The sequence below is a fragment of the Palaemon carinicauda genome, chromosome 11, assembly GCF_036898095.1.
Source record: "Palaemon carinicauda isolate YSFRI2023 chromosome 11, ASM3689809v2, whole genome shotgun sequence".
Lineage (NCBI taxonomy): Eukaryota > Metazoa > Arthropoda > Malacostraca > Decapoda > Palaemonidae > Palaemon > Palaemon carinicauda.
This window is the reverse complement of record NC_090735.1, coordinates 146,752,036-146,767,031: the sequence shown is the minus strand read 5'-3', so window position 1 is coordinate 146,767,031 and position 14,996 is coordinate 146,752,036. Positions and strand designations below refer to the sequence as shown.

At 35.3% G+C, this 14,996-nt stretch overlaps 1 pseudogene; it reads right to left on the bottom strand.

The window, feature by feature from the left end:
- Window positions 1-655: 655 nt before the first annotated feature.
- LOC137649525 (uncharacterized) lies at window positions 656-3,464 on the bottom strand (annotated as a pseudogene).
- Between the last annotated feature and the right edge of the window lie 11,532 nt (window positions 3,465-14,996).

Here is a 14,996-nt window from a genome sequence, read left to right as displayed (position 1 = left end):
GAGAGAGAGATTTTTGATCAATTTATTGCGCCCATTGGCGTCAGACATTTTAGTAAATGGTAACACAGTAATATTGTTTACATCTACATTGTAATTAAGTTATGCCAAAAGAATAAAAAAAATAAAGTATGCACAGATATCTAAGTACATATTAAAACAATATTGTTTACATCTACAGTATATAATGAAGGTTATACAAAGGAATACAAAATAATGTATAGATAGACACTTACTACATATTAAAAATAATATTGTTCATTTTTACATATTTAAGTTTTTACAATTGACTTCATATGGAATACAAATTAAATTTAGTTTTATTTCGTAGGTAGGTTGTACCTATCTTTACTTAATATTACAAAGCAGTTGATAATTCAGTATCCGCCTAAGTGAGGTTGGCGCATGAGGATCTCATTGAGCAAATTATTATCTGTCAATAATTTTTTACATATATCAACTACTGTGAGTCTTCTGGGTAATATGTCACTAATAAGTCGACATTCCAGGCAATATTGTTCCAGGGTGTTGGCGTTGGGTGCGTTCCATAACCTACAGGAGGAGAAGTGAGGAACTCCATCTTGCTCAGGCACCTGCCAAACTGGTCGCCAACCCAGCCGAAGACGAGCACAAACCACTTATTTTGACGAACCATGAGTCACACTGCAGCGATACTTGTGTTGGTGAGGAAAGAAGTGATCATAATGCTGTATTGATACACTGGTGGCTCTTTCGGCATTAGTACGATGATGAGTAGGTGAGCGAGCAGCTTGGCGCACCATTTTTCTGCAGCACAGGAGGTATGGAGTGGGAGCATCAGCCTTTGGAGGATCCAGTTGACAGGCAGCCTTTGCGAGATGGTCAACGGTGTTGTTAGCCAGAAGACCCACGTGAGAGGGAATCCATAGGAAGTGCACTACCAGTGAGCTCATGGTGGCCATGTCTAGTTGCCTATGTATTTGTGTAACCAGGGGCTGGTATGCTGGCTTATGTGATGAAAGGGCTTGGAGTGCTGGTTGGGAGCGCAGATGATCAAGTGTTTGTTTCTTGCCTGTGTGATTAAAATAACTGCATCCTGGAATACATGTAGTTCACAATACGTGGAGCTTGATGACTTTGGGAGGCAACGGCCTGTCCAGCCCTCTGGCAGGGGTTCCAAAGTTGGGGAGAAAAACAACACATCCAGCACTGCCATCCAGCTGCAGGGAGACGTCTGTGTACAGGTGATGGGCTACACTGAGGGATGAGGATAGTCTGTCGATGGTCTCCAATGTAAGTTGTTGTTGAAGTTGAGGCAAGTCAGTCTTAGAGACTGGAGTGTAAGAGATTGCCGGCACAGGAGTCTGCCAGGGTGCAAGGCCATGATCCACGTTCTCTGCCACGATGTTTATGTCAAGCCCCCAAATGCTTGAACAGACAGCACTAACTAGTGTACGTCCCCCCTGGCGTAGTTGTGGATGAGGTACATCTAGATCGAGAGAAGTTCTGATGATGTTTGAATAGTGAGGAAACAGGTGAGGGTAATACAGGCATTTGATACTGAAGTAGGTGATATTAGAGTATATTCTCTCAACGAGTGGATGGAGACGGAGTTCGTGTTGCATGTTTACAATTCTAGTGGATGCTGGACAACCTAGAAGGAATCTTATTGCTTGGTTCTGGAATTTTTCAAGAGGCTGCAGAGTTGATCTGGAGAGTTGACATAGTGCAGGGAAAAGATAATCTATCACTGAGCGGATGAAAGCAATATATATGGTTCTGGCAACTGGGATAGATACTCCTGAAGAATAATTAGTGAGCCACTCGAGAGGAATCAGGCGTCACTGTAACCGGGCCAGCAGATCTTGAACAACGGGATGTACTTTCTGTCTTGCTGGAATTGATGGTGTAATTCGCACTGGCGCTCCCAAATAGATATATTGTGTGCATAAAGGTACAACATTGTTCCCCACAGTAAATTCTGGTAGATTCCTTGCTGGCATTGGGGAGAAAATTCTACTTTTTCCTGGAGAGATGATAAGGCCACAGGAGAATGCTGATACGTAGAAAGAAGAAAGGAAGCGTTGCAAGTGATCCGGAGATGTTGAGTGAATGCAAATATCATCTGCGTAGCAAATGATGGTTGTGTTATCAGTATTAGAAAGCAAGGAGAGAAGGCGGTGAAGGAGAATATTAAACAAAAACATAGTAAGTACTCACCCTTGTGGAGTACCAAGTTCAAGTTCCTTTGCAGTGCTCAATGCTCCCTTAAACAGCAAACGAGAGACTCTATTTTGAAGATATCCACATATCCACCTCAAAAGGCTTCCCTTGATTCTAAAATCAATAAGCTGGTCTAAAATAATGTCTCTATCTACAACGTCAAATGCACTTTTCAAATCAATGAAGGCTACAACACTGGTTGGGGAGAGATGAGTGTAGAGCTCCATGAGGCAATGATGTGTTCCTCGTTGGGGTAGGAAGCCGTATATTCTACATGAAAGCTTATCTTGCAGCCGGAAAATAAGGTGTGAGAGGAGAATACGTTCAAGTACTTTGCAGACACAGGAGGTGAGGGAGATAGGACGAAATTTGTCAGTGCCGGACTTGGGAACGGGTACAATTGTACTATGAGTCCAAACTAGGGGCACATATCCCAGGCAGAGGCAGAGGTTGTAGAGCTGGAGGAGAGGGTTACCAGGTACTTTTATGAGTGTGCAAAGGACTGCATAGGTGATGCCATCATCACTATGAGCTGACTTTTTACTCCTTGCTAAGGTACGTCGTAGCTCTTCCTTAGTTATGGGTATATCGTCCTCTTCATCACTGCTCAGTGAGGTGGACCTGAGACATAAGGCACGATGGTTTTTTTGTGAGGAGAGAGAGTCTTGTATATGAGCTGGAAGGTTGATGGTTAGTGACTGTGCTCACCACACATTAATAAGGTTGTGTGCATACTGAGCAGGGCTGTGGTGGAGGACACTTGGGGGTTTTTTCTTCAAAATCTTGCCGATGAGATGCCACATGGAACCGATGCTTGTTTGATGGTTGATTCTGTTTGTTAATTTGTGCCAGGAATCTGTTTGTACACATTGTTGGAGAGCCACTAGATCATCTCTTGATTGTTGATACTGGTGCAGAGTGTCAGGAGTTGGTTGTCTCATAAAGGCAAGGCCATCATCCATCGCCTTCTTTTCTGCCTGAGAAATTTTATTATCCAGTGTCATGGTACCAACACGATGTCTGATATGTGGCTTTCTGATGTATCGTGTGTGGAAAGCATGTGTGGTACTAACAAGTAAGGAGTAAAGTTTCTCAGGACAGTGGAAGTCAAATGTAGGAAGAAGGTTAGTCATGTATGAAATGTACGTAGGCTGATACTTAGGCGGAATTGTGATGCAAGTGTGATTGTGTATTGGAGTAGGTGTAACGGGAAGGGAATAATGGATGCTGAGACCAATGTGATCAGAGAAGAGCGTAGGAACCATTACACACTTGACTTGGGAAGGTACGAGTCCACAGGTCACGGTGCCATCTCATGCATGCGTAGATCCACCAGTGTCCCAGCGAGTCGGTTGATTTCGAGGAATGTATCCTAGAAGTAGGTTCCCATTGCGGTTCACAGTGCCAGCAAGATCTACCAAATCTGGATGACGGTGTACCAACCGTGTGTCACACAATTGTACATAATTCCTTTTGTATATATTATGCTTGTATCTTCGCTCTTCCCTCGCACTCAAACGAACATGAAAATTCATGTCTGCTGTTTTGCTCTGAACATTGTCTGTCTCTCGAACATGTTATGTCCTGTTGCCTTGAGGTTTTGTATATAAAGAAGAGTGTTCCTTATATAGAACTCAGTGGTTTTCAATCTGCCTTTGAGTTCACAACCCTCTCTCGGCTCCGTCACAACGGGCATTAAAATCTCCCATGTAAACCATACCACGGAGGGTTAGGGCTGGAAGCTTGGCATATACATTGCACAGTTGTATGGTGCCTCTTAAATAATTGAAATATTGTATCTTCATCCTCAGAGTTTGGGAGAAGTCTATGCTGGAATGAAGTACGTACATAGGTGATGAGGCCATGTCTTACTAAATGGACATAGGACACATAGCCAGTGAGCGAGAGAGCTTCTTCCCTTGGCTGAGCATTACCAACAAAAGCTTCCTGAATTAGAATATCATCTGGGTGGTGACTATGTACAATTCTCTTAAGTGCAGAAAGTTTTGCCCAGTTTGTAATACCACGGGCATTCCATGAGATAATATTAAGCTTCACTTGGTTATCGAACATGTCCCCTAGAAGAACGGTGACTAGATGAAGAGGCAGTAGTGACATGGGTATGCATTGGTGGTGAATCACATGGCAAAGGTCCTCTGTAGCAAGAGAGTCAAGTCTCTTAGTGAGTGTAGTAACTGATTTGATAACAACCTGCTGAGCTTCAACGAAAGATTGTAGTGTGGTATCATTAGTAGCAAATTTAGAAGTTAGATGGTCAAATTAGGCTACGAGACTGTTCATGCAAGTGTCCATGATCTCTAAGCGAGATTCAATGGCTTCAAAACGTGATGTAAGGGAGTCACACCGAGACTTGAGGACATCGAGAGAGAGAGAGAGAGAGAGAGAGAGAGAGAGAGAGAGAGAGAGAGAGAGAGAGGTTTGCAGTTTTATTAACAGAACCAGTGTTTATAGATGAATACAGCAGAGGAAAAGGACTTTCCTAGTCCTACTATTTGTCTCCTCTTCACTCAAGATACGTCCTTCATCAAAACCAGATGAGTGTTCTTCAGACGCTTTTTACTTAATAAAATAAAAAAAAAATTCCTTTCTTACAAGTAACAACAATGGTTTCACAAGAAAATGATTAGCTTCCTTCCCGATTTGATAACGTAGCATCTCGAGTGTTATTTTCTGAAAAATGACGTTTTTTTCCAGAATTGTTAAGAAATTTCCTATATTATTTTGGAATAAAACATTGATCCCTTTGCCTGTATATTAGCGGGATTTATAAGTTTTGATTTTTACATCATTTCTTAAAATGACTTTTGTAAATTGATTTGTATGACTTCTGCCTAATTTGATTTGTTGTAGTGTATTATCAACTTTTTATTTGTATAAAGTCTCCTTTATAGTTTGGCAATTGTATAATTGATTTGTTCAATCTTTGTTAAATATAATTTTTATTTAGTATAACATTTCTCTCGTACAAATTAGCTTTTTTTATTTAAAGAATTTGCTTTTTATTGCAATTCTTATTGCGTGGACTATATTGAATTTTGTTGATGGGCGTAGCAGTATACTGCTACACTCCATTTGATGTATATTAATAAATGTTTTGAATTTGAATTTGAATTTGTTCCTTCCCCGGTTTTCTTCCCCTCGTCAAGAGAATGTGATTTCGTATAAATTGTCTTCCCGATTTCTTAAGAACGAGTCATTTGATCAGTTATCATCCTGTCTTGCATCCTTATCCCGCTGGATCTATTTATACTTTTTGCCGCTACAAAAGAAGGTAAGAAGTCTTTGTTAATGTGCATTGAATTTAAATTGGTCTTTATATCTCTTTTATTAATTTTGATTAGGATTAACAATGCATTTATTATGTAAGTAATCTTAATTAAGGGAAAGGTGTTTTTGATTTATTCGCTCTAATGTCTACGCTCAAATGTTACTGCGCTTAATTGTCGGTGCCCATTTGTCTTCTGTTCAATTGTCGGTCATTTGCCTTCTGTTAAAAAGTCGACTAACAACTCCGTTCAAATGATGGCCCATAAGGAATAACTTTGAACTTACCGTTCTAATACATTTATATCTTGAACAGTTTTTTTTTTTTTTTTTTTTTTTGAGAGAGAGAGAGAGAGAGAGAGAGAGAGAGAGAGAGAGAGAGAGAGAGAGAGAGAGAGAGAGAGCACAATTTGACAATGAAATCACCAAAGAGTAAACTAAATTTATCTAGTGGAAAAATATAAAATTCTATATTAAGTACAATCATCCATCCGTTGAAACTTTCAGCCTCATTTTGATTAAAGGGTTATAGGTTTAAAGGCCACTCATGAATAGCAAAGGCAAAGGACAGTTACATTGCCCTATCAAGCAGGACAATGCCCTATAGACTGACCATATATACCATATGATCAGTGCCCAAGCCCCCTCTCCATCCAAGCTGGGAACAGGGAGGACCAGGCAATGGCTGCTGATAACTCAGCAGATAGACCTAAAGGCTCCCCAAACCCGCTATCCTCAGCTCTCATGGACAGTGAGGTTGCAGCGACCAAAGAAAACTAACAAGTTTGAGCGGGACTCGAACCCCAGTCTGGCGTTCACCAGTCAGGGGCGTTACCACATCGGCCACCACAGACAAGCTATATCAACGAAGATTCACAAAGAGGAATTGTCAAGAATAAGGATGGTAGACACCAGAGAGGAAAACATCTACTTTCCTCCTCCATCAGGTTCCTATTCTGATAAAATCCCACCGTTCTTAATCTTTTCATTCTTTTATGAATATTTATTGGCAACTTAATGAAGACGTAGGCAGTGAGCCATGAGTATCGATGATTATTGGACATGCGAGCATCCACGGGCTTCTATAGGATGCGAAGGGTCGAATCTTGCATGACGTCGGAATATCATTGGGTCAAAGTAGTCAGTGTGTGGCTTTTCTCACTTTCTTGCGTACTTTTGTATTCAAGAGTGTGAAGATTCTTTTATTATTATTATTATTATTATTATTATTATTATTATTATTATTATTACTTGCTAAGCTAAAACGCTAGTTGGAAAAGCAGCATACTATAAGCCTGGGGACTTCAACAGGGGAAACAGCCCAGTGAAGAAAGGAAACAAGGAAAAATAAAATTTCTAAGAAGAGTAACAAAATTAAAACAAATATCTCCTACATAAACTTTAAAAAAACTTTAGGAGAACAAGAGGAAGAGAATTAAGATAGAATAGTGTGCCCGAGTGTACGGTTAATACCCTTAAGTGTACTCACTTTTTTAATATTTCAACTGTGGATGCAGCTACTACTACTACTACTACCAATACTACTACTGCTACTACTAATGATAGTAGCTAGGGAACAATGATGTGAATCAGTATATATTCTCCCCCTTGAAACAAATTTGATATATTTTTACCACAAATAAAGATCGCCCTTGTCTTTCCCAAGAAGATCCTGTTTTCGATCCTAATATATAAAAAAAACTAAGGAATATTACCACAAAGCCAAATACTCTTCAAAATACATTTTTACCTAAGCCTATACCAGGGAGTAACACAACAGCAAGTTAATAATTACAGAATTGCATGAATTTGTAGATTAACATTTACTTTGTTACGTGAGTGAATGTTGAATCAACATCGGGCAATAAAGAGGATTACAATAACACTGACAATGTATTAAGATATATGGCATTCTTGTATTTCTTGTAATTGGATCAACTTTTCAGAAAAGGTGTGACGAAAATAATTGTCTTTTGCTCCTAAATATCCAATGAAATTTTCAAAATATATCAATAAACCGTTTTTTAATCATCCATCTACCATACATGTACGTGCACACACAGAAACGCAGAAACACACACACTCACACACACACACACACACACACACATATATATATATATATATATATATATATATATATATATATATATATATATATATATATATATATATATATATATGCATATATGAGATAATTATATAAGGTTTATTTTAATTTACTTTGTGTAAATTCGACATTATTTATTTAAAAGGAGTTTTCCTCTGTAAAAGCTAGTTGTAACTAAATGTATTTTGGGTTTATGTAAATTATCATTGGATTTTACATTTGAACTTAGTTTTTGTTCATTTATGTAAATTAAAGATAGAGTGGGCTGTCTAGCAAAACAGCTCCTTTTGACCACTTTTTGTCAATTAATTATTTAAATTTGAATGACACACTTCTTTAAATTTAATAGAATCTGAGTGTTTCTACTTCTTGTCAAAAGATGGCAGTTCGTGTCCCTTGTTCCATTCATATGAATTATTCTCCCCAATTGGGAAAGTGTGATAGATTGATTCTTATAGAGAAATGTATGTGGGAGTTATAAATCATAATTAGTTCCAATTAAGTAAGATATTTTCGGTTATGATGCCAGATAATTACAAATCATTAAAACAAAAAGACGTCTTGGAAGGTTCCAGAGTGCAAGGATTAAAGAGCTCTACATATTGTTTATTTTCTAGGTCAACAGATGGCCTTAGCAGTAGAGTACCAAATTGCTAGTTATCCCCATCATCCAATTATTATAATTTTTCTTACTTCATTTCTGTTGCTGTTTGGGCACAAAATTGCTATAAAAATGAACTTGATGCTCATTGTTGTCATGCCACAACTTCAGTCTTAGGAAATTACAAAATTCACAATATATGTCACAGAAATATTTCCGTAAACAACAATCGTAGTTCAATTACATTTGGGGGTCATATGGGGTGGTCGCCAGATATGCCACATGTACTGAAATCGGTGAGACAATCAAGCAAAATTACACAGTTATTTGGTATAATTTTCTGATTTTTTATGAAACCAAGATTAGTTAATATGTTTCATGGTATGAGGTGGATTGCTATGAGAACTACGCAGAATATCAATATCAATACACCCAGAAAGGCATATTAACTCCCCCTAGCTCCCTCCCCTATATCGTAACGAGTTTTACTTTACTGCCAATAGATGGCATCAGAGGCACCTTGTCCCAATTAATATAGTCAATAATTTGACGACCACGTATGTCAAAAAATTGTGTGAGGAAGGTAGAGGTTAGAGAATTGGCAGTTGGTAAATTGTCCAATGGTCGTTTCCTTATTAGGAATAAATATTTTTTTCAGAAAATGATGTGAACTTTTCACATATTATCGAAAAAAATCTAAGTGTATGTATAAAAGTGTTTAGTATTTCCTATATTCATGAGAACACATGGATGGTAAGTCATGTTTCTGTACAAGTGACCAAGTTAACAATCATCAGCGTAGTTAAGGTTAGTGGGATGATTTTGGGACAGCGCTGCCAAATCGAATTTATTTGAACGGAAAGCATCATTATTTATTACAGAATCGAATCATTGAAGGAGGAATAGTTATAAGCTAGAAAGCGATAGGCTATGGTGTAATTTGATATTCGTATAACCAGCGCAATCAACGTAGACAAATCTAATAATGAAAAAGAAAAATGGTCACATTTCTATATCTTTGCCAACTACCGGTTGTTGTGTCATCCACCTGCAAATTTTTGTTTGTTAATAAGGGTGTTCCAGAGAGTAAATCAGTTATAAAATAAACCTTATCATCAATTCCTTAGTAAATGTATGCATGTCAGTGAAGCTGTTTTTTTGTTTTTTTTTTTTTTTTGTTCAACATTGGTTGAAAGAATTCTCTCTCTCTCTCTCTCTCTCTCTCTCTCTCTCTCTCTCTCTCTCTCTCTCTCTCTCTCTCTCTCTCTCTGTATGGCTGAAGATTAAGCAAAGAGGAGAACTGTATTTTAAATCTGTGAGGAGATAACTCATTTATGAAGGGATTATCCTGATAAACATGGAAAAGTAGGACGGTCTTCCATGTAAAAAGATCAGTTATTGCATAATCCGTTTAGAAAAGTTTGAAACTTGAAGGAAAATAATACTGTTGCTGTATTTCTATATCGAAATTCACCACTCTCTTTAGCCCTTTCACTGCCAGTAGTGACAATTAAAATGTGGAGAAAAGGAAAGAATATTTTAGAATTAACGAAACCACAGAAAGTTAGTATTTATTAGAACGGGCTTCATGAGAGGTTTGCAATAAACATCAACAAGCTAGAATCTGTTTGGTCCGGAAAGATTTTGCTACATCAGTAGTTTTGTTGATTTCACCATTGACAGTGAAAGGGTTAAACAAAAGGTGATAATCGAGTATATATGGGTTTTTATGTAACATAGTTGTCATATTTTCCCGCTTGTTAAGCGACCATGGATTAAAGTCTGACCGGTGCGATGGTAAACGTGGCACCGCCGCTAATCAACCACGAGTCTCACTCTTTGTAGTCAGACGATTGTAAAACTGTAGATAAGTCACGGTAGATTGCATAGTATTTTGCAAGGAAGATTTCAATTCTTACAATGAAAGGCAATATCTTTTTTTACATATTGTTGACTCAAAAGTATAATACAGAATATACGAAGTGAAAACAAAGATGATTATGAATAGCCTACTGTTATTTTATTAGCAATATCAACTCATTAAATGTATACATAGGAACAACATAATGGGAGGGAAAATGTCTTTCAAGGAATATTGTAGACTTTCTATAGATAAATGAGAGGAAATTATCTTTTTAAAATATTTCTGACACAAGAGCAAAAATGGTGTCAACGGGAAATTTCTTTGATGTGTATAGTTGAGGATGAAAATTGCAACGATTTCATTAAATTTCATATCCATGAAAAATTCTTGACAAATTCATTGAACTTTTGAGCCTTTTATACATGATCGTTTGATTTTAAAATTTCATGTTTGTTGGATAAACTAATTTCCACAGCTTTTCATTTAAAGGTCAATTACATACAGTATACATATATATATATATATATATATATATATATATATATATATATATATATATATATATATATATATATATATATATATATATATATATATATATATATATGTATATATATATATATATATATATATATATATATATATATATATATATATGTATATATTAAACTTAATTTTATTTTCTACTTACAAATTCAATATAGTTAGTATAAAGAAATTGTCTGATTTCAAAAGAAATGCCCATGAGTAAAAAAACAAAAAAAATCTTAATAAAACTTCAAGAGGAGGAAAAATATGTAACGGAAGACATAGAATCCTATTTCTGTACTTCCTTAAATCAAAACTTTTCCATCGAAGGGGAAAAAAGTTAAAACTGTTACTGAGACTAATGAAGGAAGGTTTTCTCAGACGTTTCCTTCTTTCATTATGAATCGTCGATGTTCTGGAGGAAGATAAGGTGTCAGGGAGGTCGTTTTTTTTTTTTTTCTCTTTTTTTTTAGGGAGGATGGAGGGGGCGACATACAAAAGATCAGCATGGAGTATTTCATACTCTTGTAAGAGAAAGGAGAGAAAAATATCTAAGTATGGTGCTATATCCAATTACCCTCACGATCAAAAGATGTCTTTGCAAAGTCCCAAACTAATAATGATTGATACTTGATCTCTATACAAGTACCCGTCAATAGCGACAGAGGTCGTTGCCGGGTTCCGGATAAGTGAAGCTTAAGAATCACCAGTTTTATACACATTTAGCGTCTGCATTGACAGAGGCCTATGCGGGTCCTGAATCAGTGATGATGATTATTATTATTATTATTATTATTATTGTTATTATTATTATTGTTATTATTCTTACTTGCTAAGCCACAACCCTAGTTGGAAAAGCATAATACTATAAGCCCAGGGGCGCCAATAGGGAAAATAGCCCAGTGAGGAAAGGAAACAAGGAAAAATAAAATTCTTAAGAACAGTAACATTAAAATAGATATTTCCTATATAAACTATAAAAAACTAACAAGCCAAGGGGAATAGAAACAAGACTGAACAGCGTGTCTGAGTGTACCCTCAAGCAAGAAAACTCTAACCCCAGATAGTAGAAGACCATGGTACAGTGGCTATGGCACTACCTAAAACTAGAGAAAAATGGTTTGATTTTGGAGTAATGGGATACTTCCTCAGGTTTCAAGTTTAAATCTTTAAAGGCCGCTTGTGAATGGCAGAAGCAAGGGTCAGTGACAATGCCCTACCTAGCAGGACAATGCCCGAGAGACTGACCATATATCATATGACCAGCACCCAAACCCCCTTTCCACCCAAGCAAGGACCAAGGAGGGCTAGGTAATGGTTGCTGATGACTTAGCAAGTAGACCTATAAGCTTCCTCAAACCTCTCATCCTTAGTTCACAATGATGGTGAGGTTAAAGATATTAATAGAAACTTTCGAGCTTGAACGGGACTCGAACCCCAGTCCGGCAATAGCCAGGCATGGACGTTTCCAATAGGCCACCACGACATCCGTCCCACATCCTTTTACCGTCAGGATTGGTTGAGGATCTAGTTTGGTAAAAAAAAAAAAAAAAAAAAAAAAAAAAAAAAAAAAAAAAAAAAAAAAAAAAAAAAAAAAAAAAAAACTGAATATACAAATCTACTTGATGCCATAGAGATGAAATAATGCAAATTGTGATATAGACGATAAAAAGGGCCATTGTTAATCAGTTAGTGAGCGTATGCAAATGAGAGCCCGAGTGCTTATGTTAATTAGAATCAACGACATCATAACCAGCAAACAGATTATACTGTATTCATTACATATTGCTTTTTATGCCATTGCGTTTTCGTAATTGAACATTAATGAGTTAACTTCTGTGTGAGTGATATGCTGCCTCATTTATACGGAAATACAGCGGATTGTAGTTTTGCTTTATTTCAATTTCGTAATTAATGATACGTAGTTTTGAAAAGTTACAAATACTGTCAAATGTGAAGATTATTAAAAAAAAAAAAAGTAAGTGTAAAAGTTACTGTATGCACGTTTATATTAATATATAGATTAACATTCTGATTTTGTCATATCGATAAATCTTAATAAATTAAAACGACAGTAATATATTTCCAAATCATTAGCATTTTCGCATAGAAAAAAACCCAAGAAGCGAATAACAAAAAGGATGAAAATAAACTCAAGCAATACCACTTACAAGACATTAAAGGAAACCGAAGATTGATAAAAATCACGAAACATCATCCGGTCTAAGATATCACTCATCTGAAATTATAGAATTTTGGCTATTAAGAATTTGCCTTTCCCAACTTCCCATGACAACAGAAATGGAATCTATCAATGAAAGCTCCCAAAGAACGTTCAGTGACGCAAGAAATCCAATTGGACTTCATTCACAGAATATATAAGCCCAGCGTCGTTTCCATGGTAACGTTTAATAAATCTCCCGTTGAACCAGATATGCCAGGTTTTCTAAACGAGAAAAGGCCAACTTCTAATCAACTGCAGCTTTAAAAGGCCAACCCTTTATTAAAAAAGGCCAAAATACAATAATTAAGGCCCACTTTTTTCATGATGTCACTAAAGGCCAACTGATTTAAAAATGACCAAATTTTAGTTTTTTTTTGGCCTGAAAAAGGCCAACCTGGCAACCCTGCGTTAAACCTTCCTATAGAATGGAAAAAAAAAGGGTTCAACCTGGGCAAGCCTTTCCTGTTTTATTTTTTCGTAAACCTCCCTCGCTGTTCGTTGCGTCGAAATATTCAGGACTTTTGACGGGAATATATTATAAATTATAATCTGATGTTATGTAATATCATTATTTTAATGCATGCCGAGTTAACTTATGAATAAGTTATCTGTATTTTCGTTGGTTTAATCATCGGTTAACTTCAAAAGTTCAAAGATGCAGCAAATGTTTTCATGTTGAACAAGCTTACTTAAGTCCTTTTATAGTTTATATATGAAATATTTGTTTTAATGTTGATAATGTTTTTGAAATTTATTTAAATTTTTCATTACTTCTAATATTGATTATTTATTTCCTTAATTCCTTTCCTCACTGGGCTATTTTTCCCTTTCGGAGCCCTCTGGCTTATAGTATCCTGCTTTTCCAACTAGGATTATAGCTTATCTAGTAATAATAATAATAATAATAATAATAATAATAATAATAATGATAATAATAATAATAATAATAATAATAATCATAATAATAATAATAATAATAAAAGGAATCTTATTCTTGATTTAATAATGAGACTTACCTATTAAATGAGATTACTGTTGTTTTTGTAAAAAAAAAAAAAAAAAAAACACTTGATGTACGATGTTATTATTTGTATACTTCATGGGAGTTGAATAGCAAAAGATTAAATCTCTTACAATCTAGGAGATGACTTAGGTAGGATTACGCTTTTTGCTTTAAAAAGAAATTTGAAGAAAAATTCTTCGTCAGGTTAAATGGGAAAGTTATTATTTTACTGGAAATAACTATTTTGAGAAAACAAAACAACAAATTATGCGTAATTCTAGAGTTACCTTTTAATGTAGCTTATTTTGTAATCACGAGAATGCTTAGAAAGAATAATGATAATTAATTTTGGCATTAATTGCAAGTTAATTAAGCTTTTGTTTGGTGATATCTTTATGATTTTTTTTCATCGATGAGATTAATATTCGTAAATATATCTATACACACACACACACACACACACACACACACACACACACATATATATATATATATATATATATATATATATATATATATATATATATATATATATATATATATATATACATATATATATATATATATATATATATATATATATATATATATATATATATGTATATATATATATATATATGTATATATATATATATATATATATATATATATATATATATATATATATATATATATTTAAAAATACACATCTAACCTTCCTCTCTACATCTTAGTTTAATCCAATGAACTTAAATAGGTCCCTCGGTGAAATGAAAAACCAAGATTCTTGGCAAGATTACTTTGCTGAGTTAAGGATGTAACAATAACAGTGATGTAAATATTTTGTATAATTAATATATGACTTTAATTTAATATTCCAAATATTTATTAGCCTCGAAATCTGGGAATCGAAAAAGCAACCATCCCTAACTCCTTTCGTTTTTGAAATTCACAAATTAAGGAAAATAAAATCGTGTAATTTCATATATGATAAAGAAAAAAAAGCCGTAATAGAAATGGATGAATATTTATTACATAGCTGAGTAGTTATGTAATGGACCTTGTATATGTTATGATTATTTGATATTATATTACGAACTGGCGTAACTTCAATGTTTCATCATAACCAAAATTAAAATAAAGTGTACCACACGTGTTTCATGAACATTAATGATATATATTTTTTTTTATCTCTCGCTCTCT